Source organism: Triticum dicoccoides, chromosome 5A (assembly GCF_002162155.2).
Source record: "Triticum dicoccoides isolate Atlit2015 ecotype Zavitan chromosome 5A, WEW_v2.0, whole genome shotgun sequence".
Lineage (NCBI taxonomy): Eukaryota > Viridiplantae > Streptophyta > Magnoliopsida > Poales > Poaceae > Triticum > Triticum dicoccoides.
Window position 1 is genome coordinate 496,433,208 of NC_041388.1, and position 21,572 is coordinate 496,454,779.

Sequence of the window (21,572 nt, forward strand, 5' to 3'; positions counted from 1 at the left end):
TATTGATCAAGTAGGACGTAGGGTTTTACCTCCATCGTGTTCCCTGCCTCCTGTTACCATCCGGCCTAGACGCACAGTTCGGGACCCCCTACCCGAGATCCGCCGGTTTTGACACCGACAATCCTCTATTCGGCTTTTCTTGCCGAACGCCAAACAAAGCATCAGGGGCTACTGTCTATGCGGTACTATTATTTACACATTCTTTACTTACCTCAAAGCCTGTCAAAAGGATAGTACAAGCTTGACCACTGCACTCATAATAGCGCGGTGCTCCTCGTCGATGGAGGCGCCTTGGAGCGCCTCCAACATATTGTCCGGCGCCTCCTGTTGGACGGGGGCTGCCGGCATGGTGGACTTGCTCCTCTTGGAAGGAGGTCCGCCGCCAGACTCTGGAACCTTTGAAGGTTCCGGAGCGGTGTCCGGCGTAGAGCCGGACTTGGAGCACTGAGGGGTTTCATCCCCTTTACTCCTGGAGTCCGGGAGGTCGCCTCGCGGCGCCTCCAGGACCACCTCCTCCCGGCTTGGAACCTGTTGGGACAACACTTCGGTGCCGTTCGTAGGGCGGGGGGAGGAAGCCGTCGGAAGCGAGTTCACATCCGACGAGTCCAGTGAGCCGCTCGACGACGCCTCGGGCCGGTCTTTGGGTGGGCTGCATAAACATATTCGACGTAAGGGAAAGTTGTGCAATAAACGAATACTATGAATTACTCTGGTATCCGGATACTTACGATTTTGCCAGGGGCTTGGCCCTGGGCTGCCACTCCTCTCCGCCGTCGGCGTTGGTGGAGTAGTCCGTAGGAAGGGTTTTCCCCTTCTTGGACCCTCCGGCCTCCCCAGAGAGGGCGGCCCTCCTTTTCTTCTCTCCTCCCGTTGGAGGGGGAGAGCTCTCCTCTTCTTCCTCCTCGTCTTCACGGGAGGAATGCGCCTCAGAACCATCGGATGATGGATCCGACACCTCCTAGCGCCAGGCACTCTTTCGAGTCCCCGCGGCCTTTTTCGCGGCCTTCTTCTCCAGCACCACATAGGGTGCCGGAACCAGCAGCTTCGCCAAGCGAGCGTCCGCTGGGCCTTCGGGCAAAGGAGCTGGACAGTTGATCTGTCCGGACGTCACCTGCCAATCCTGTCAAAGGTAAGGGAGCTTAGATCCCGCATGGAGTCAAACTATGAAGAACTGATATCCTGTAAAAGGAAAAAAAACAGCTTACCGCGAGAGTGTGACGCTGCGCACTGAATCCGTGATCCTCGGTAGCGGATGCGGGAGCCTCGGTGCCTTTTAAAAGCATCTTCTAGGCATCTTCGTACGTCGTGTCGAAGAGCCTGCTTAGAGTTTGGTGCCGCGCTGGGTCAAACTCCCATAGGTTGAAAGCCCGTTGTTGACACGGGAGGATCAGGCGGATGAGCATAACCTGGACTACGTTGACAAGCTTGAGCTTCTTGTCCGCCAGGGTTTGGATGCATGTTTGGAGTCCGGTCAGCTCTCCTTTTTTACCCCAAGACAGGCATGTCTCCTTCCAGGAGGTGAGCCGCGTAGGGGGTCCGGATCGGAACTCGGGGGGTGCGACCCATTAGGCGTTGCGCTGCTCGGTGATGTAAAACCACCCCGATTGCCACCCCTTCAGGGTCTCCACAAAGGAGCCCTCGAGCCATAGGACGTTGGCCATCTCTTGCCCACCATGGCGCCTCCGCACTCCGCCTGGTTGCCGCGCACCACCTTCGGCTTGACGTTGAAAGTCTTGAGCCATATGCCGAAATGGAGGCGGATGCGGAGGAAGGCCTCGCACACGACAATAAACGCCGAGATGTTGAGGACGAAGTTCGGGGCCAGATCGTGGAAATCCAGGCCGTAGTAGAACATGAGCCCCCGGACAAATGGGTGGAGAGGGAAGCCCAGTCTGCGGAGGAAATGGGGGAGGAACACCACCCACTCATGGGGCCTAGGGGTGGGGATGAGCTGCCCCTTTTCGGGGAGCCGGTACGCGATGTTGTTAGACAGGTATCCGACCTTCCTCAGCTTTTTGATGTGTCCCTCCGTGACGAAGGAGACCATCCACTTGCCTCCCGCTCCGGACATGGCTGGAGGAGGTTGAGGTAGGGAGTGCGGACTTGGGCGCTGGAGCTCGAGTGCGCAATAATGGATAGGCGAAGGAGGAAGAAGGCGTAGGTGAAAAGGTGGATCCTTATCCCCTTATATGGGAGGACGCAACTACATGTCCCCACTAGCCTGGTAAAACTCGCTTATCTCCAAGCGCCATAATCAATGGCGCGGTTGGGTTACCCACGCCCGTATTGATGAGAATCCCGGGATAAGGGGACACGATCTCTGCTTTAACAAGACGTGCCAAGGAAACCGCCTCGCATAACGCGCTAAGGTGGGATAATGAAACGACTCGGATAAAGGCTTGGCCGTGGTGTGTCACGCTACGGAATACGTCAGCAGATTAGATTGGTGTAAATATTATTCTCTCTATGGTAATATGTGGAAACTTATTTTGCAGAGCCGGACACTATCTTTGTATTCAAAATCTTCTATGAAGTACTTGGAGAAGGAACCCGCCTTGCACTGCCAAAGACAATCTGTGCGCCGGACTCATTGTCATTCAAGCCTGGTTCAGGGGCTACTGAGGGAGTCCTGGATTAGGGGGTGTTCGGATAGCCGGACTATACCTTCAGCCGGACTCCTGGACTATGAAGATACAAGATTGAAGACTCCGTCCCGTGTCCGGAAGGGACTTTCCTTGGCGTGGAAGGCAAGCTTGGCGATACGGATATGAAGATCTCCTACCATTGTAACCGACTTTGTGTAACCCTAACCCTCTTCGGTGTCTATATAAACCGGAGGGTTTTAGTCCGTAGGACAACGTACACATCAACAATCATACCATAGGCTAGCTTATAGGGTTTAGCCTCCTCGATCTCGTGGTAGATCTACTCTTGTACTACCCATATCATCAATATAATCAAGCAGGACGTAGGGTTTTACCTCCATCGAGAGGGCCCGAACATGGGTAAAACTTCGTGTCCCTTGCCTCTTGTTACCATCCGGCCTAGACGCACAGTTCGGGACCCCCTACCCGAGATCCGCCAGTTTTGACACCGACAACCTCCCTCTATTCTAATCTCTCCCCTCTAAACCCATCAGATGCCTCCGAGACGTGACCCCAGAATTGTCTTCCCACCGGAGCTCACTCAGTTGATCCAGTAGCAGAATGCCTTGATGCAGCTACTAGTTCAGAACCAAGGCAACAACAACAACAATAACAACAACCCACTGCCACCACCTCCAGTTGACAACTTAGCCCGTTTTTGAGGTTGAATCCGCAGGTGTTTTCCAGTAGCACCGAGCCGATTGTTGCTGATGACTGGCTCCATAGGATCGAAAGGGAGCTAATCACCGCAGTTTGCACAGATGGTGAGAAGGTGCGCTTTGCCGCACATCAATTGGATGGACCAGCAGCCTCATGGTGGGAGAATTACACAACCACTTTTCCCATAGCCAATGTCACATGGGATCATTTTCAGCAAGCTTTCCGCACGGCCCATGTCTCTACGGGAGCAATGAATATGAAGAAGCGTGAGTTTCACAACTTACGCCAGGGAAATCGTACTGTGGGGTAGTATGTGGATGAGTATAGTAAGTTAGCTCGCTATGCACCAGATGGCGTGGCCACAGATGCCGCGAAGCAAGAGAAGTTTATGGAAGGGCTGAATGATGAGATGAGTATGCAATTGGTGGTGGCAAGATTTACTAACTACCAGGAGTTGGTAGATAGGGCTCTTGTGATCGAAGGCAAGCAGCAGCAGATAAAGAGCCGTAAAAGGAAGTATGGACAGGGGAAGTATAATTCTGGCGCTCAACAGAAGCCTCTCTTTACCCCTAACTCGGGAGGATACACCCATAACCATGGAGGCCATACCCATAATGGGGGAAGCACGCACAACCACAATGGCCCCAAGAATGGAAATGGGAATGGAGAAAGTAGCAGCCAAAACCGTTCCAACCCAGCAACATCCACCAAGAAGGATCTATGCCACATTACTTGTTTCAAGTGCGGGAAGATAGGACACTACGCCACCGAATACCCTGAAGCAAGGAACGGCAATGGAAATGGAAACTCTGGGAAGAAGCCCAACCCTTTCACTAGAGGACAAGTGAACCACGTTAACGTGGAGGAGGTTGAAGAACAACCAGATGTAGTTATAGGTAAGTTTTTTATTAAGTCATTTACTGCTACTGTTCTTTTTGATACTGGTGCATCGCATTCATACATATCAAGGGGATTTGTGGATAAATTTAAGTTGCCCACCAAAGTTCTGAAGACACCTATGTTAGTGAGCTCACTTGGAGCGGAGTATATGGCAAGCAGTGGATATTTTCAGATGCCATTAGCCATAGGTAGGCACGTTTTCCCCTCAGACCTGATACTTTTGGAGTTGCGAGGATTGGATGTGATATTAGGCATGGATTGGCTATCCATGTATGGAGGAAATATCGATTGTGCTAGTAAGTCAATTTTACTCACCACCCCAGAGGGAAAAAGGATCAAGTATGTGTCTAGGCATGCGCCAAGGAGGACTCAAGTAAATTCTCTCTCGGGAGTTGTTCAGGAAGAACTGCTTGTAGTGAAGGATTACCCGGATGTATTTCTAGAGGAACTACCAGGCATGCCCCTAGTTCGAGACATGGAGTTTTTGATTGAGCTGTTCCCAGGCACCGGACCAATATCGAAGAGACCATATCGGATGCCCGCAAATGATCTGGAGGAAATTAAGAAGCAAATTAAGGAGTGACTGGATAAAGGTTATATTCGACCGAGTTCATCACCTTGGGGAGCCCAAGTGCTCTTAGTTGAGAAGAAGGATGGATCTTTGAGAATGGTTGTTGATTGGCGGGCATTGAATGAAGTGACGATCAAGAACTAGTACCCACTACCAATGATCAATGATTTGTTTGACCAGTTGCAAGGAGCTAAAGTATTCTCCAAGATCGATCTTCGATCAGGGTACTAGCAGTTGATGATTCGGGAACAAGATATACCTAAGACAGCTTTTACCACAAGGTACGGGCTCTATGGATACACGGTCATGTCATTTGGATTGACTAATGCCCCTGCCTATTTTATGAGTATGATGAACAAGGTGTTCATGGAGTTTTTGGATAAGTTCATTGTGGTGTTCATTGATGATTTTCTGGTATACTCGAAGAATGAAGAGGAACACAAGGAAAACTTGCGCTTAGTTCTCGAGAAGCTCAGGGAACATCAATTGTATGCCAAGTTTAGCAAGTCTGAGTTTTGGTTGAAGGAAGTTGGATTTCTTGGACATGTTATATCAGGAGAAGGTATAGTAGTATACCCCACCAAGGATCAATCTGTCACCGAGTGGTTGGCACCCACCTCAGTTGGAGAGATCCGCAGTTTTCAGGGACTCGCAGGATATTATAGGAGGTTCATTGAGAATTTTTCCAAGATTGCGAAACCCATGACAGATCTATTGAAGAAGGACACTAAGTTCAAAAGGACCGAGGAATGTGAAGCCAGTTTTCAGGAGTTGAAGAAACGTTTGGTTAGAGCCCCGGTGCTGATTCTTTCAGATATACGCAAGGATTTCCAAGTGTATTGCGACGCTTCTCGCTTAGGACTTGGAGGTGTACTTATGCAGGACGGGAGAGTTGTTTCATATGCTACACGTCAGCTTCGATCGCATGAGTTGAATTATGCTACGCGTGATTTGAAGTTAGCAGCCGTAGTGCATGCGCTCAAGACATGGAGACATTTTCTTATTGGAAACCGTTGTGATGTATATACGGATCATAAGAGTTTGAAGTATATCTTCACACAGAAGGAGCTGAATCTCAGGCAAAGGAGATGGTTGAAGCTAATAAAGGATTATGATATGAAGCTGCACTATCATCCAGGAAAGGCCAATGTCATAGCAGACGCTTCGAACTGCAAGAGTTATGTCAATACCCACGTAAGCGGAGGATTACCACAGGAGTTAGCCGACGATCTCAAGGAACTTCGTTTGGAGATAGTTCCAAGAGGTTTTGTTGTAGCAATGGAAATTCAGTCTACGTTATTGGGAAAGATTCGAGAAGACTAGAAGGATGATAAGGAAATTGCTGAGATAAAGGAGAAAATGGGCAAAGGAAAAGCCAAGGGTTTTTGTGAGGATGAACACGAGACTTTGTGGTTTGAGGATCGTGTATATGTGCCTAATAATGCAGAGATCAGGAAGTTAATACTTCAGGAAGCTCATGAATCGCCATACTCGATTCACCCCGGAAAAACCAAGATGTATTTGGATTTGAAGGAGCGTTTCTGGTGGACAAGTATGAAGAAGGATATTGCCGAGTATGTAGAAGTATGTGATGTATGTCAGAGAGTGAAGGCAGAACATCAGAAGCCGGCATGATTGCTTCAGCCTATGCCGATACCCGAATGGAAGTGGGACAAGCTTGGCATGGATTTCATCACACGATTACCCAGGACCCGATTGGGGTATGATTCTATCTAGGTAGTAGTTGATCGCTTGACCAAGGTAGCTCACTTTATCCCAGTGAAAACCACTTATACAAGCGTGAAGTTGGCCAAGATATATATATATATATATATATATGTATATATATATGACCAGGATCGTATGTCTGCTTGGAGTTCCGAGGACCATTGTATGAGATAGAGGAACATAGTTTACCTCGAAGTTTTGGAATCAGCTGCACTAGACTTTGGGTACTAGGCTAGAGCTCAGTACAGCTTTTCATCCGCAGACAAATGGACAGACCGAGAGAGTCAACCAGATTCTGGAAGACATGTTGAGAGCTTGTGCGCTAGATTATGGATCTAGTTGAGATGATAATTTACCTTACGTAGAGTTCTCATACAACAATAGTTATCAGGCTAGTTTGAAGATGGCACCTTTTGAAGATTTGTATGGAAGGAGGCGCAGGACACCATTGATATGGGATGAAGTCGAAGACCGTCAGTTGTTTGGACCGGATTTGATCAAAGAGTCTGAAGAGATGGTTAAGTTGATTCGAGATAGACTAAATGTAGCTCGGCCCAGGCAGAAGAGTTATGCCGATACAAAACGCAAGGAGGTAGTTTATGAGATTGGAGACCGAGTGTATCTCCGTGTGTCATCCCTGCGAGGAGTTAAATGATTTGGAGTGAAGGGTAAGTTAGCCCCAAGATTTGTAGGGCCATACCGAGTTCTGGAATGTATGGGAGAGGTGGCCTACAAGTTGGACTTACCCGAAGGATTATCATGAGTTCACGATGTGTTTCATGTCTCCCAATTGAAGAAGTGCCATGCTGAGATGGCCGATATTCCTCTAAGAGATACAGTGCCCCTGGAAGCAATTCAATTGGATAAAAACCTAACTTACGAGGAGAAACCCATGAAAATTCTCAAGTTTGCCAGCCGGGTTACACACAGCAAGGTTATCAAGTTTTGCAAAGTTCAGTGGAGCCACCATACCGAGGATGAAGCCACCTGGGAGCGAGAAGAAGACCTACGGAAAATCACCCGCACCTATTTTCTAGCCAACCTAAATCTCGAGGGCGAGATTCATCTTAAGGGGGTAGGTTTGTAACATCCCAATTTTCAATTTGGATGTTATACATAGGTCATCATATGCATATCATATTATATTTGCATTTTGTTGGTGATCCTAGAAATCCTAAGCAACTCAAGGACCCAAGGAGAGAGTTGGGGATTTCATTTATTTTCATATTTGAATTTTCTCAAATTTGAAAAGAGGATCCATTTGGTTTTAATATTTTCTCTCCAAGATATTTCCAATATTAAAAATAAAGAGAGAAGATAATATGACTTCTTCAAAAAGAGAGGAATATTGGAGGAGAAATTTTAAAATAAATTTTATATTTTATTTGGATTTTATTTGAATTAGAAAAATATGCATTTTTGAAAATTGCATTTTTAGACCAGAAAAATGTTCACTTTGTTCTAAATATTAGGTTTAGACGGAGAAAATTGTTTCTAGTATTTTAAGGATTTTTGTTATATTTTATTAGGATTTTATTCGGGTGGAATTTTATGTTTTTTTAAAAAAAATCTATTCCCGCCCGACACGGCGCCCCCTCCCGCAAGGCAAAGCCGCCCCCTCGCCTTTATAAGCGTCCCCCCGCCTCCTCCTCCCATCCCAAGCCGCCGCAGCCACCGCCACCGCAGCCGACACCGCCGAGTGCACCACCGCCGTCGTTGCCGCTCGCTGTCGCTGCCCTCCTGCCGCCGCTGCTCTCCGCCGCCGCCGCCCGCTGCCGAAGCCCCATGCCTCCAACGCCGGAGCCGCCACCGCGCGCGTTCGCCGGATCCCGCCGCCGCTGCCCACCGTTTTTTTAAAACAACTGGTAAAGACCGAACCGTCGCCCAGTTTTTTTGGGTTTTTCGTTAGATCCGTTTAGCTCGGATTTTTCGAGTTCGCTAATTAGCGAGCGTCCGTTTGAACGTCTCTGTTAGCGAACGTATTCACTCATTTGACCCTGATAGTGAACGTTCGTTCGATAGACTTTTCTTTTTATTTTATTTTCGGCCAGGGACCTACCCGCGATTATTTTATCGTTGATTAGCCCCTGATCTTCAAACCTCCGCAACTTTTTTCTCGCTCGTCCAGATCCAGTGGAACCAATGCCAAAATCTTCGTCTTATTCCCCTCTTTCCAGATAACCAACTTGAACATGGTTTTGACAATTTAAAATTTGGCTGCAAGCAGATTTGAATTCGAATTTCTTTTGACCGCAGTTTGAGTTTCGTAGCTCCGATTTGGTTGTTTCTTTTTGCAAATTGAAGCTCTTCACTTGTACTTTCAATTTGGATCTTTTCTCTTGAGTTTTACCCTTGCATCTATTGCTTGAGTGCTTATGTATGTCATGGTTTGTTTGCGATAGAGTTTCTGGAGTGCGAAGCGTGCTACTACAAGTCACTAGGGTTTTCAGATCGTTAGCAAGGCAAGTAACACTTTAATCATACCCCTTTATTACCCAGTTTTTATGCATTAGTTTCATCCTCAAACACTACATGGTTAGGACCTGATTAACATGTGGGTTTTGGGTAGTAGATGTTGAGGTAGTACCTATTGCCCTTTCATTCAAACCTCAAGAGTTACTACGTTACGCTTATTATACTTTGCTATGCTATGCTCGTAGACATGGTTTGGATTGAGTGATTCATGACATTTGTGAGCATTATTATGAACTAAGGGTTTATTTAAGGTGGCTACTTTAACACACATTTGGGTGGATTGGTTGAGGCACCCTGGAGTACCTAGTTGTTGTCTGGGCACCTGGAGCAATCCAGCGCTGTCCCGGGATTTCCTGGAGTACCCGTGTGATTATCCTATGGTTTGCCACCCAGGCTCAAAGGGATCATAAAATTATTCAAGGTGGAAACTTCCGGGTGCAGTCACAAGCCATTATGGGCTCTGGCATAGTTGAGTAAGTTGCGAGAAATCTTTCCATGATGGGCTAGTAGATGTAGGGGATTGTAGGTGTACCGGCCTATCTGTCGGTTAAGGGAACCCCTTCGGAGAGACTGTGTCTCGGTCATCCGTTTCTCAAACATCATGTAGTGAGAGAAAATTCAACAGAGGAGATCGAGTCGTGTGGGGAAAAGTCCACAAACCTCTACAGAGTGTACAAACTAATCATGGTTAGCCGTGTCCCCGGTTATGGACATCTTGAGTATCTCGTGCTTGAATTATTTATTTGATCTCATCACTTTACTTAATTAAATTGTTGGGTTGATGATTACTTTAATTTGGGGATTGAGTTGGAGGAACCTTCTCAATGTTTTCAACAAACTTTGTAGATAAATAAAATATATTCCTTTGTCCTAGGGAAAAACTAGCTTTCTGCAAATGCTAAACATAGAGCCTCCACTAGCCAAATATGCATATAGTTATAGCTGTTACTTGTTCATTGCTTTATAGTGTTATCTTGCCAGCATATTCCATGTGTTGACCTACACAGGCTGCAATGTATTATGTTGTAGAGTTTTCAGACGAAGAGTAAGGTGCGCTAGGTCGTTGTCGTGCACTCAGCTATGCCGTTGGAGTTGATGGACTCATTTTACCTTCAAAGCTTCCGATGTTATCGTATTTAGATGGACTTCAGCCATATCATTGTAATAATTTCTATTTTGAGACATTCGATGTAATACGTGTGTGATTGAACTCTGTTATAAATCCTTCAAGTATTGTGTGTGTCAGCATTACCGATCCAGGGTTGACACGTATACACAAAGATTTGACAGTGTGAGGTCGGATCGCTATAGACAGAGATGCAGACAGCTGTTGAGCAACTCCAAGAAGAAGCTCAAGAGAGGAAAGGGAAAGCTACTATAGATGCCTTTTAGAGAGTTCCTAGGGCACAAAAGTCTGCAACCATGCCTGTGTCTGAGACAAGAGCAACTACATCAGCACCTGCAGCCACAGCATCAGTAGCACCTCCAGTTGCCACTCCACTAGCTCCAACAACTTCTACATATGCATTCGTCCTTGGAGTCCTCTCAACGCCTCCTCCTGAAGATCAAGCCTAGAGAGACGCATAGCACTAAAGAGAAAGAGCTTGCTTCTTTTTTCTATCTTCTTTTGCTATTTGGTCGATACTTTTTTGTGTGCTTGCTTGGTTGATACTCTATGTTTATGTGTGTGAGATACTTGTTTGATCATGTGTTTGATCATATTACCTTAATGCTTCTGCTTGAATGATGCTATTATTTATCTCTCATATATGATCATTCACTTTGTCTTGGTGATGAGTGCATATTTTACTTTCTACCATTTTGAGCGCTCCACCAAGATGTAGGTGATACGGAAGAGTAACCCATGATCCTAATCAATTATGCATTTACATTCAAACCCATGATCCCAAAGCGATGATGTTTTTTCAATCATATTACCATTTGTCGAATCTTTGATATATATGTTATCATCAATTACCAAAAAGGGGGAGATTGAAAGTGCAACTATCCTTGGGTGGTTTTGGTAATTCCTAACAACATATAGCTCATTGAACTAATGCTCTTTCAAGATGATCATTTCAGCAAGTTCAATGATTGGCATGGCATGGACTAGGAATGTGGACCCCTCAAAATGCTAAGGACACATATTGGAAAAAACTCAAGACTCTACATTTTCATTTTAGTGATCCAAGATCACATTGAGTCCATAGGAAAAGCCAATACTATTAAAAGGGGATGAGGTGTTGCTTAATGGCTTGCTTTCTCAAAATGCTTAGTGATATGCTCCAAAATCCCTCAACCACTTTCCCATATCCACATATGTCCCAAACCAAAAGTCAAACTCGGCCCCATTGATTTGATCTATCCGACGCCACCGAGTTCATTTGACATAGCCATAGCCAGAAACCCTAATCAGTTCGGTCACATCGATGGGGATCTTGGTCTCACCGAGATGGGATTGAATACTCTCTGTTTCCCTTTGTAATGTTTCGGTCTAACCGAGATGAGTGATCAGTCCCCCCGAGTTCGCAATGCAAACTCTCCGTTTCCTTTTCGTAACGTTTCAGTCTCACCGAAATGAGCGATCGGTCCCACCGAGTTTGCCTGACCAACTCTCTGTTTGCCTATTATAAAAATCGGTCTCACCGAGTTTATGTGATCAATCTCATTGAGATTACATTATGCCCTAACCCTAATGAAATCGGTCCCACCAAGTTGACATGTCGGTCCCACTGAAAAGCCTAACATTCACATTTTGAACTAAATTTGTCTGGCCGAGTTTTTGTATTTGGTCTCACCGAATTTGGTAAATTGTGTGTAACAGTTAGATTTTGTGTGGAGGCTATATATACCCCTCCACCCTTCCTGTATTTGTGGAGAGAGCAATCAGAACGTGCCTACAGTTCTACCATTCATTTTCTGAGAGTGAACCACGCAGTCATGTGTTGAGACCAAGATATTACATTCCAACCACAAGAATCTTGATCTCTAGCCTTCCACAACTTGATTTCCACTCAAATCATCTTTCCACCAAGTCCAAATCTGTGAGAGAGAGTTGAGTGTTGGAGAGACTATCATTTGAAGCACGAGAGCAAGGAGTTCATCATAAACACACCATCTATTAACTTTTGGAGAGTGGTGTCTCCTAGATTGGTTAGGTGTCACTTGGGAGCCTCCATCAAGATTGTGGAGTTGAACCAAGGAGTTTGTAAAGGCAAGGAGATTGCCTACTTCGTGAAGATCTACCCAAGTGAGGCAAGTCCTTCGTGGGCGATGGCCATGGTGGGATAGACAAGGTTGCTTCTTCGTGGACCCTTCGTGGGTGGAGCCCTCTGTGGACTCGCGCAACCGTTATCCTTCGTGGGTTGAAGTCTCCATCAACGTGGATGTACGATAGCACCACCTATCAGAACCATGCCAAAAAATCTCCATGTCTACATTGCGTTTTCTCCCTCCAAACTCCTCCCTTTACCTTCATATGCAATGATTAACATTTCTGCTATAATCTTAGATTTGCATGTGTAGGTTGATTGCCTGACTTGTGCTAAGTTGCTAAAATCTGCCAAGACTTAAAATTGGGAAAAGGCTAGATTTTTATTTGGTCAAGTAGTCTAATCACCCCCTCTAGACATATTTTCGATCCTACAACGTCGATAAGTGAACACGTCTTTTGTGTTTACATTTTCTGTAGTCAGAAGTGTAATCCCTGCGGTTTATAACCAAAGTACGTTTTCTCTGCAGAAAAGCGTATTTCCCAAAAGGCGCTTTCTCTTTTTCCAGCCGCCAGCCGAAAACCATATGTTGTGAGTGAGGGAGTCCTGGATTAGGGGGTCTCCGGACAGCCGGACTATATCCTTTGACCGGACTGTTGGACTATGAAGATACAAGATTGAAGACTTCGTCCCGTGTCCGGATGGGACTCTACTTGGTGTGGAAGGCAAGCTAGGCAATACGGATATGTATATCTCCTCCTTTGTAACCGACCTTGTGTAACCCTAGCCCCCTCCGGTATTTATATAAACCGGAGGGTTTAGTCCGTAGGACAACATACAATCATACCATAGGCTAGCTTCTAGGGTTTAGCCTCTCCGATCTCGTGGTAGATCAACTCTTGTAATACTCATATCATCAAGAATAAATCAAGCAGGACGTAGGGTTTTACCTCCATCAAGAGGGCCCGAACCTGGGTAAAACATCGTGTCTCCTGCCTCCTGTTACCATCCGCCTTAGATGCACAGTTCGGGACCCCCTACCTGAGTTCCGCCGATTTTGACACCGACATTGGTGCTTTCATTGAGAGTTCCTCTGTGTCGTCGCTGTTAGGCTTGATGGCTCCTACGATCATCGATAGCGATGCCGTCCAGGGTGAGACTTTTCTCCCCGGACAGATCTTTGTATTCGGCGGCTTCGCACTACGGGCCAACTCGCTTGGCCATCTGGAGCAGATCGAAAGTTATGCCCCTGGCCACTAGGCCAGGTTTGGAAGCTTAAACTACACGGCCGATATCCGCGGAAACTTGATCTTCGACGGATTCGAGCATCTGCCTTGTGCGTCACACGGTCACGATGAGTACGATTTAGCTCTACCATCGAATAGTGTTCAGGAGATCACACCGGCAGCCACTCCGACCCTCAATTCGGAGCCAGTTGCGCCGTCCGTGGACGGGTGGATAGACCCCGCCACGGAGGCCTTATCATCAGCGGCGATCGAGCCGAACATCGACATTACCCTGCACGAGAGCCGTGTTGTCAAAATGCCGGATCCTTCTCCGGCCACGGACTCCGAACCGCCTGCGCCCGTTCCTATCGAATCCGATCGGGCGCCGATCATGGAGTTTACTCCGTGGATATTTTTCAGCACTCGCGCTTTGGCGACATACTAAACTCATTAAGGTCTCTCTCCTTGTCAGGAGGATCCTGGCCGAACTATGTCCGAGAGGATTGGGATGCGGATGACGAAGAAATTCACTGCCCACCCACCACCCACTTAGTAGCCACTGTCGATGATTTAACCAACATGCTCGACTTCTGCTCCGAAGACATCGACGGTATGGACGACGATGCAGGAGACGAACATGAAGAACTACTCACAGGGCATCAGACGCCCACTTCATCACATGACGTATACATGGTGGACACACCCAAAGGAAACGACGAGGAACGGGAGGACGCACCGAAGGATCGTTCCTTCGAAAAGCAGTCAAAGCGGCGGCGTAAGCGCCGCTCCAAACCCCACCTCGACAGAAACAGCGGACATACAGACCCAACCACAGAGCAGGGCGAGCCGGCGGATGATGAACATGGCATCGAGCAACCGTCCGAGCAAGGCAACTTGGATAACCAAACCGAATAACACGTCCCGGCGAAGATAACAGTCTGGATGACCTCACGCCGGACAAGTTCCTAGAGCAGAAGAACCTTCATAAAAGGCTAGTCGCCACTGCACGTAGCCTGAAAAAGCAGAAGCGGAAGCTCAAAACTGCGAAAGATGCACTCAGAATCAGATGGAGCAAGGTACTCAACACCGTAGATAAATATGGCGGCAGTCGCCACACAAAGAGCTATCCGAAGCGAAAGCTACTGCCCGAATTTGATGAGGAGGCCTTAGAGCCCCCGCAATCAAAAAACAAAGCAGCCATCCGGTCGGATAGACGACCTCATGGCCAATATAGAGCGGCAAACGGCACTGCACAGAAGCCAACACGCGATCCACACGAGGACTCGCATCAAAAAGATGGCCCAACCAAATCTATCTACGGGCCAAGAAAGCACGCTCTAGCAAGCAATGCAATATAACAAATATCCGAACAACACAGCACACCCAAATACAGGGGTGCCGCACCCCCCCTATGTTTCACTGATGAGGTGCTGGACCATGAATTTCTAGCGGGATTCAAACCCGTAAACATAGAGGCATATGACGGAACGACAGACCCGGGGGTCTGGATTGAGGATTATATCCTCCATATCCACATGGCTAGAGGAGATGACCTCCATGCCATCAAATACTTACCCCTCAAGCTCAAAGGGCCAGCCCGGCATTGGCTTAAAGGCCTCCCCGAAAACACCATTGGAAGTTGGGAAGAGATCGAGGACGCTTTTCGGGCAAATTTTCAAGGGACCTATGTCCGACCACCGGATGCAGACGATTTAAGTCATATAACTCAACAACCCGGAGAGTCAGCCTGGAAGCTCTGGAACAGATTCCTTTCTAAAAAGAACCAAATAGTCGACTGTCCGGATGCCGAAGCCTTAGCAGCTTTCAAACATAGCGTTCGAGACGCAATGGCTCGCCAGACACCTCGGCCAAGAAAAGCCAAGAACCATGGCCGCATTAACAAGCCTCATGACCCTGTTCTGCGCGGGCGAGGACAGCTGGTTGGCAAGATGCAGCACCAGCGACCCAAGTACATCCGAAGTCAGCGATGGAAATGGGAAGCCATGACGCAGCAAAGACCAGCGCCGGAATAAGGGAAATAGCCCGAAGAGCACGACAGTTAACGTTGGATTCAAAAGCTCTCGGCAGGGTCAGCAAAAGCTGCCCCTCAAAGATAACAGGGATGAACTGCTAACCTAAACAAAATCCTGGACAAGATATGTCAAATCCACAGCACCCCTGGGAAGCCTGCAAATCATACCCACAGAGAATGTTGGGTCTTCAAGCAATCCAGCAAATTCAACGCCGAACACAAGGGACTGGATACACCAAGTGAAGACGATTATGAACCCCACAAACAAAGCACTGGGGAACAAAATAAATTCCCACAAGAAGTCAAAACAGTAAACGTACTACACGTGACAAAAGGGAGAAACGAAGTGGCGTACGTGCCATGCGGCCTATCACAAAGGAGTTTCGCCACTGGTTGTCAAAACCGATCACCTTCGACCATCGGGATTACTCCGGAAGTATCCGGCACACAGGCTGGGCTGCCTTGATATTAGACCCGATAATCGACGGATACCACTTTACGCGAGTCCTGATGGACAGCGGCAGCAGTTTAAACCTGATATATCAGGACACAGTCCGGAAAATGGGGATGGACCCAAAAAACATTAGCCATAGCAATATCTCCTTTAAAGGAGTAACGCCAGGCCCAGGGGCTCATTGCACGGGCTCCCTCCTACTAGAAGTTACGTTCGGTTCACCCGATAACTTCCGTAGCGAAAAGCTGACCTTCCACATCGCTCCATTTAGAAGTACTTATCAAGCACTACTGGGACGCGAAGCTTTTCCTCACTTTAACGCAATACGACACTATGCGTCTCTCACGCTTAAGATGCCCGGTCCACAAGGCATCATTTCAGTAAAGGGAAACATTGAGCGCTCCTTGCACGCGGAAGACTCTGCGGCTGCCTTGACAGCCACACACTAAACTGCCCCACCAACCAGAGCGCCTAATAGGTCGTTGAGACCACGGACACGGCTGGACGAGTCCGGCGTAACTATATAATTACTAACGGTTTGATGGTTATACATCCCTATACAAGGGGCTCCGCGCATGTAAACAAGAAGCAATAAAACTCAATTCTTCCCACCTTGAATCATACTTCGTTCTTTTTTATTATAACATACATTTTGCACGACCTCTCTTTCAACTAAGTTCGTCTCTTTTTCAGATGAACACCGTGCTACACCAGTCCAGGATACGGCACAACGGAGACACAGGCGCAGATGTGCAGCAGGGACCTGTTCCAAGGATTCTTTTCGGATTAAGACCCTGCGTAAACCTTTTTTTACTATCTCTTGTTGACACACATCCCCCGGATTCTCAGTATAACCGAGAAGGGGGCTGACGTCTTGGCATGTGGCCACGTCAGAATATTGCACGTACCTGGACACCGGGGGCTTCTTACAAAGGGCACTGTTTAGGCCCGGTTTACACCATAAAGACCGAATACCTTAGGGAGTGTTCGGCGTCGCGAGTTTGGCCTTGTATGCATCAGCTCCGAATCATGTCTTTGGTCAAATGTTGGGTTTGCCCGACTCCTGTGTTTTGCTGCCTTGTGTTCCGCTCTATCGGCTAAGGCGGCACCGGGAGAACTACTGCGATTTTGCCCTGGTTCATCCGGACGAGGACCTCAGTAGAGAAAGCCAAAAACTGACTGTCATGATATAGCGCGAGACTTGTCAACCACTCAATGACCCATCAGAATCTTAGAATTCCTTTGCCTTAACGAAGGGCCATTTCCTGGACGGGCAAGTACGCACCCCGAATTCGGATGAGTGCGGAGCCACCAGGGGCAATATAGTAGCCCCACTGTCAAACTCCTATGGCTAAATGAAAGTGTTAAAGCATTATAGTCCGGTTGCCTAGTTCGCTGCGCTATCACCTCCTTATTAGGACCAAGACGTTGGATTAAGTGTGATTACGCGTCTTCTACGAACACCCCCACATTATATGCATGGGGGCTGAAGCCGACGACTGCAATCTTTCAGGTTATACACATGTATACATAAACGGCCGCACAGGAGGCATCACAATACTTTCAGGCACAAGTATAAATACAGCCTTGATAAATTCAATAAAAACATTGTTTTTACAATGGGAATACATGTCATTCAAACATAATATTCTTCGAGCACTGGGCCTCTATCAAACGAGCACCCTCAAGAACTTCTTCAAAATAGTGCTCGGCAGCCACTCGGCCTATGGACGAACCCTGCGCCGCGACAGTGGTAGCATCCATCTCCGCCCAGTATGCTTTGACACGGGCAAGGGCCATCCGCGAGCCTTCTATGCACGCCGACCTCTTCATCACATTGATGCGTGACACCGCACCAAGGAACTGCTGCACTAAGCTAAAATAGTTGTTCGGCTTTGGCTTTTCCGACCACAGATGATCTACGACGGACCTCATGGCAAGTCCGGACAACCTATTGAGTTCGGCCCATTCAGCTAGCTGATCGGTCAATGGAAGCGGACGCTCTGGCACGTTGAACTGCGACCATAATAGCTTGTCCACTTCCCGATCTGTTTGATCTCGGAAGTATTCGGCCGCATCGGCAGCGCTCGCCGCCAAGTCCAGATATGCGTCCGCCGAACTCCACAGCCGATCCAGAGGGACATACCGCGGATCTCCGAACTTCCTTCGCAGCAAAAAAGGCTTCCCAGCCACAATATCACAGGCTTCACACAGTTCCTCCTTCTTCGCTCTCATAGCAGAACGGGTGTCTTTGGTCGCCATCGTGTCCTTTTCAAGGTCTGTCGCCTTGGCACGGTTTTCTTCTTCAAGGAACTGGCAACGGTCGGTAGTGTCTTTTAACTTTGCAGACATCTTGGCCATTTTCTCTTTGCTCTCGCAATGCGTGGCCTTCTCGGCTTTCAACTCTTCGGCCGCCTTCAAAGCAGCCGCATTACTACTCCTTGCTTGTTCTTTGGCTCGGGCAAGTTCCGCCCGAAGGGTTTCCACGGTGGCAGCTCCATCTGCAGTCACAAAATATTAAAGATACTGGCATCATGCTACTCTTACTATGTGACATTCACCAGAAAATATCACTTACCATGTGCCTCGTCAAGCCTCTTGTTAACAAGCTCGATGTCGGCATCCGCCGGATCCAGTTGCCGCTTTAGTTCGGCAAACTCATGAGTCCGGCTAGCCACCGGAGCTTCCAGTACCTGCACATTAAAGCGGTATGGTTATTACCTGGGACTATGATCCTCTTCTTGCCGCCGTTCTCGGTGACAACCAGAGTCTCAGGGGCTACTATCTACACAAGGCACACCTAAAAATGTGCGGTACTATTACAAAGGTATATCATTTTACGTACCTCAAAGCCCGTTAGTAGACACATAAAGGCGTCATGCAACCCGCTTTCGGCAGATGAAATACTTTCCATCACCGTACTCATTAATGTACGGTGTTCTTCCGAGATGGTCGCTCGCTTCAATAGATCCCTCAGTGCGTCCGACCGCATACCAGACAACGACGGACTCTCTTGTTCGCCCTCTTCAAGAGCCGGATGCTGGGGACTTCGGGCGACTATAGGATTATCTTCTGGCCTCACTGGATCCGGAGAGGCCCTCCGAGACAACACTTCAAGTTCGCCCGCTTCTCGAGTGGGGGAGTCCGGGGGAGGCGTTTCACTCTCCATCATCTCCGGAAGAAGGTCCCTAAAGACGAGCTCAGTTGAGAAGGGCTAAGATCCGAACTGCAAGATAAACGCTTCGGTTATCTTCCTTGGAAATTAGGTAGAATATATTTACTATTAAGTTTTTGATCACTTACGGCTCGTTAGAGGGCTGATCCCCGCGCGGACTTTGTGCGGCAAGAGCACCCCCCAAGGCAGGACCCTCTGTTGGAGACTTCTTCTCCCGTTTGGAAGCCTTGGTTTCCGGATCCTCAGAGGCAGTCCTCTTCCTTCCCCGGAGCGAGAGAAGGTCGGAATCTTCCCCTTGGTTATCCTCCTTCGCGGAGGCGCTCATTCCCTCGGTTGGAATTGGTAGCAATGGGGGCCCGCTTTCGCCCTCATTATTCCCCCCTTTATCTTCCTTAAAGGGCTCCAGGCAAGGTGCTAGCTCGAGCACCTTTTCCAGTACTGGATTGTCCAAACCCTCAGGAAGGGGGGCCGAACACCGAATCATCTTCGCCTTTGTTAGCCAATCATGGTCGAGGGGAGATTTCTCAGAATGATGTCATGATAAGTGAAAGACGGTGTGTTTGGCTAGAGGATTACTTACGTGGTCGGCGGTGCAGTTGCTGCTCAGGCCCACGTCCTCGGTAGTATCCGGACACTCCATTTGAGGTCCGAAGAATGATGTATACATCTCCTCGTGCGTCGGGCCAAGGAAATTCCGAATAGCGCGCGGTCCTTCTGGGTCGAATCACAAGCGGAGGGGCCGGCATTTGCATGGCTGGACTCGACGAACCAGCATGACTTGCACTACCATAACCAAACTAAAATCTCCTTCGAAGAGATCTCGGATGCGACCTTGCAATATGGGCACATCCTTGGCTGTACCCTAGCTCAGCCCCCTGCTGATCCATGACATCAGTTGTGGTGGAGGGCCAGAGCGAAAGGCGGGGGAGGCTACCCACTTGACACTTCTGGGACCGGTGATGTAGAACCACTCCCGTTGCCATAATCCGGACACCTCTGGAAGGGCCCCTTTTGGCCACGGAGCTCCTGCAATGTTTCTTATTAATGCACCTCCACACGCTGCATGCTGCCCTTCGACCCTCTTCGGCTTCACATCAAAGGTCTTGAGCCACAGGCCGAAGTGAGGGGTAATGCGGAGGAAGGCCTCACATACGACAATAAAAGCCGATATGTGGAGGAAGGAATCCGGGGCTAGATTGTGGAAATCAAGCCCGTAATAGAACATCAAACCCCTTACGAATGGATCCAGAGTGAGGCTTAGTCCTCGGAGGAAGTGGGAGATGAACACGATGTCTTCGTTGGGTTTAGGAGTAGGGATGACCTGCCCTCGGGCGGGCAGCCGATGTGAGACTTTGGCGGTCAGGTACCTTGCCTCCCTCAATTTCTTGATATCCTCTTCCGTGACGGAGGAGGGCATCCACCGGCCCTGAAGGCTGGATCCGGACATGATTGAAGATCCGAAGCACCTGACCTAGGCTTTGGGTGTTAGAACTTGAGGCGGGGGGAGGATTCGATTGAGCACGGGAGGAAAAAAGTAAAAGCCTTGTCCCTCTATAAAGAGGGTGAATATCAAGTGTCCTCCCCATGGCTATTTGGGACTTGCCTATAATCTAGGAGTCCTGGGCATGGTTTGGTTACCCACGCCCGAATTGATGAGGATCCCGTAATAAGGGGAACACGATCTCTGCTTTGACAAGACGTGACAAGAAACTGCCTTGCGTTATGTGCGGGGCTAGGTAGAGAAAAACGGTTCGAATAATCATCGAGCCATGGCATGATGTCATGTTGCCTAAACGTGTCAGCAGATTAGATTTGTGGAAATATTATTCTCTCTACAGTGGTATGTGGAACTTATTTTGTAGGGTCGGACACTATACTTTATTTAAACTCTTCTATGGTGTATCCGGAGGAGGAACCCGCCTTGCAATGCCGAAGACAACACTGCGCGCCGGACTCGTCGTCATTGAAGCCTGGTTTAGGGGCTACTAAGGGAGTCCTGTATTAGGGGGTCTCCGGACAGCCGGACTATATCCTTTGACCGGACTATTGGACTATGAAGATACAAGATTGAAGACTTCGTCCTATGTCCGGATGGCACTCTACTTGGCGTGGAAGGCAAGCTAGGCAATACGGATATGTATATCTCCTCCTTTGTAACCGACCTTGTGTAACCCTAGCCCCCTCCGGTGTCTATATAAACCGGAGGGTTAAGTCCGTAGGACAACATACAATCATACCATAGGCTATCTTCTAGGGTTTAGCCTCTCCAATCTCGTGGTAGATCAACTCTTGTAATACTCATATCATCAAGAATAAATCAAGCAGGACGTAGGGTTTACCTCCATCAAGAGGGCCCGAACCTGGGTAAAACATCGTGTCCCCTGCCTCCTGTTAACATCCGCCTTAGATGCACAGTTTGGAACCCCCTACCCGAGATCCGCCGGTTTTGACACCGACAGTGAGCGTTCATTGGTTAAGAGCATAAATGAATAAG